General features: G+C 32.7%; 1 pseudogene; it reads left to right on the forward strand.

The window, feature by feature from the left end:
- The first annotated feature begins 830 nt into the window (after window positions 1–830).
- LOC107605584 (protein FAR1-RELATED SEQUENCE 5-like) lies at window positions 831–2,388 on the forward strand (annotated as a pseudogene).
- The last annotated feature ends 501 nt before the right edge of the window (window positions 2,389–2,889 follow it).

Below are 2,889 nucleotides of genomic sequence, written 5' to 3' on the forward strand. Positions count from 1 at the left end.
AATTGTTTAATTCACTAATATTTTTTACTTAACTAATTTAACATCATACCCTCAAGTCTTTGTATCTTTCAAATTAGTTTTTATATAATAATCTCTATATTTATTTTTAAAAAAATCATTTATTTTTTATATTAATATATTTAACATTCATATTATTATATTAATAATAACTTACGTAGTTATATTTTGGTAATCACATCATGTACTTTAGATATTATTTTCTTGTAAAAAATACTAATTTTTATTCTAAATTTACGTTGTTAAAAGAAAAATTTTATAAAGATATCTTATATCTTATATTCTATAAAGGTACTATATCTTTCAAATAATTAATAATTTATAATTTATTTTCAAATTTTTTAAAATTTTAAAATAATTAATTTTAATTAATAAGATATGTGATAATTTTCAACTAAACACGCTATAAATTACTAGTATTTTATAATTTTGTAATGTACTATTGATATTGTTATATTTTCTTTATGTAATTATCATATTAAAAACAAAATTGTGAAAAAAAATTATAACTATATATATATATATATATTTTAAAAACTAACTCTAATAACTATATGTTAATTATTTTTATAGAATAAAAAAATTATTTAAAATTTGGCCCCTCCATATTAAAATTTCTAGATCCGTCCCTGCTAGCAATATTAGAAGCTATTTATTTTTTGTAATGTTATAAGACGGAGTGTACTGAACTTTTTTTTTCATTGGACATTTTTAAGATGTCAGATATATTTTTGGACACTGAGATGGATGAGCAATACCAGGAGGACGATGACATTAACCAACAAGAAGAGCTAGTTTGTGACCAAAATATGATGGATGAACAGAATGAATTCGAACAAGATTTCGGAGATGAATTTACTGAGGGAGCGTATTTTTCTGAATCTGATCAGTCAGAAGATACCCTTGAAGCTGTTTATGCGGTTGACTCTGTACAAGACATTACAACTTTGAATTTCAGTGAAAACTGTGCAGAGGAAATTGGTAAATATTACTTTTCTACTTTGCAGCTTGCATTTGATTTTTATCTGAAGTACTCAAAGTCGAAGGGCTTTAGTGCAAGGAAGAGTAAGACTTTCAAAAATAGTATTGGTGAGATTTACAAACCAAAGTTTTTATGTCATAGGCAAGGATTCAGGGAGAAAAAATATTACGCGATGGAAAAAAGGAAGAAGGAACCTAGATTGGAAACAAGAACTGGGTGTGAAGCCCGAATGGATGTTAAATTTGTACCAGAAATTGGAAGATGGCATATCTTTTATTTCTCTGACAAACACAACCATGATCTATTGGATACACAATTCAGTGCTATGCTGCCTGCCCACAGAAAAATGTCAGAGGCAGATATTATGCAAATGATGAACATGCTAAAGTCCGAGATTAGCACTTCACAGATATTTGGTCTTCTAGCTAGTCAAGCAGGCGGGTATAAATTTGTTGGCTATGGTCCCAAAGATATGTACAATGAGATTTCTCGGCAAAGGCGTCAAATTTCTGGTGATGCATCACGAGTGTTGAAGAAGTTGGAGGATATCCGGTTGAAGGATCCACAATTATATTTCAAGGTATGTCATGATTCAAGAGGTTTGTTATGTAACTTGTTCTGGTCTGATGGGATTAGCCAACTAGACTACCAACTCTTTAGGGATGTTATTGCTTTTGATGCTACGTATAAGAAGAACAAGTATAGTTGTATATTAGTCATATTCAGTGGGGTTAACCACCACAACCACACAATTGTTTTTGCTACTGTGTTAATTGTGGATGAAACTACTGATACATATATTTGGCTCCTGCGTCAGCTCATGTTTGCAATTGAAGGGTAAAACCCCGACCTCAATAATAACTGATGGGGCCATGGCGATTAGGAATGTGGTAAGAGATGTTTTTCCCGAAGTCAGACATAGATTATGCGCTTGGCACTTTATTCGAAATGCAATTAGCAATGTTGGAAATCCATCGTTTACATCTAAATTCAGAAAAATCATGTTAGGAGCCTATGAGATTCCCATGTTTAAGCATAAGTGGGTTCAGCTTATTGAAGAATTTGGCCTTGAGGATAAGCAATGGGTGAACAACATGTATGAAGAGAAGCATATGTGGGCTATTGCATATATAAGAGGAAAATTTTTTGCTGGCTTTAGAACTACCTCAAGATGTGAAGGTTTACACTCAGTTGTGGCAAGGTATGTGGGGTTGCGATATGATTTGACAAGTTTTGTAGAGCATTTTCAAAAGTATGTTGCACACTTGTGCTTTAAAAAATTTAATACTGATTATGAATCTACACGTGGGGTGCTCGTCATGCAGATTTGTATAAAGCTGCTAGAGAGATTTGCTGTTGAGTTATATACTCATGAGATATTTCTATAGTTTTGGCCATTTCTCTTTAGAGCTGGATCAATGCAGGTGCTAAATATAGAGAATAACGATGATTGCATAAAGTACATTGTGTGTAAGCATGGGATGCTCGATTTTATGTAGACCATTGAATTTCGTCAAGAAGAAATGATCTTCATGTGTACCTGTTTAAGAATGGAGTCATTTGAAATTCCTTGCGAACATATTGTGAAAGTTCTGGTTGACAGAGACATTTGTGAGATTCCCCGGTCATTGGTATTGGATAGATGGACAAAAAAGGTGAAACCAGCACTCAATGATGCAAGTGGGTTGACCAGGGATGCTGTTGTTATTGGTCGTCAAAGTGCCTTGATGGAATTTTCTAAACAATTGGCTGCTGTTGCTGCTGAAGTGCCAAAGAGATATGAAGAGACACGTGACATAATTATGGGATTGCACTCATCTTACAAAGATACAGACGAAGGCACTAATCAACCTCAGTCAGGTGTAGCTAAAAGTAGCAATCCGTATGTG

This window comes from Arachis ipaensis, chromosome B1 (genome assembly GCF_059453495.1).
Source record: "Arachis ipaensis isolate K30076 ecotype BB chromosome B1, ASM5945349v1, whole genome shotgun sequence".
Classification (NCBI taxonomy): domain Eukaryota; kingdom Viridiplantae; phylum Streptophyta; class Magnoliopsida; order Fabales; family Fabaceae; genus Arachis; species Arachis ipaensis.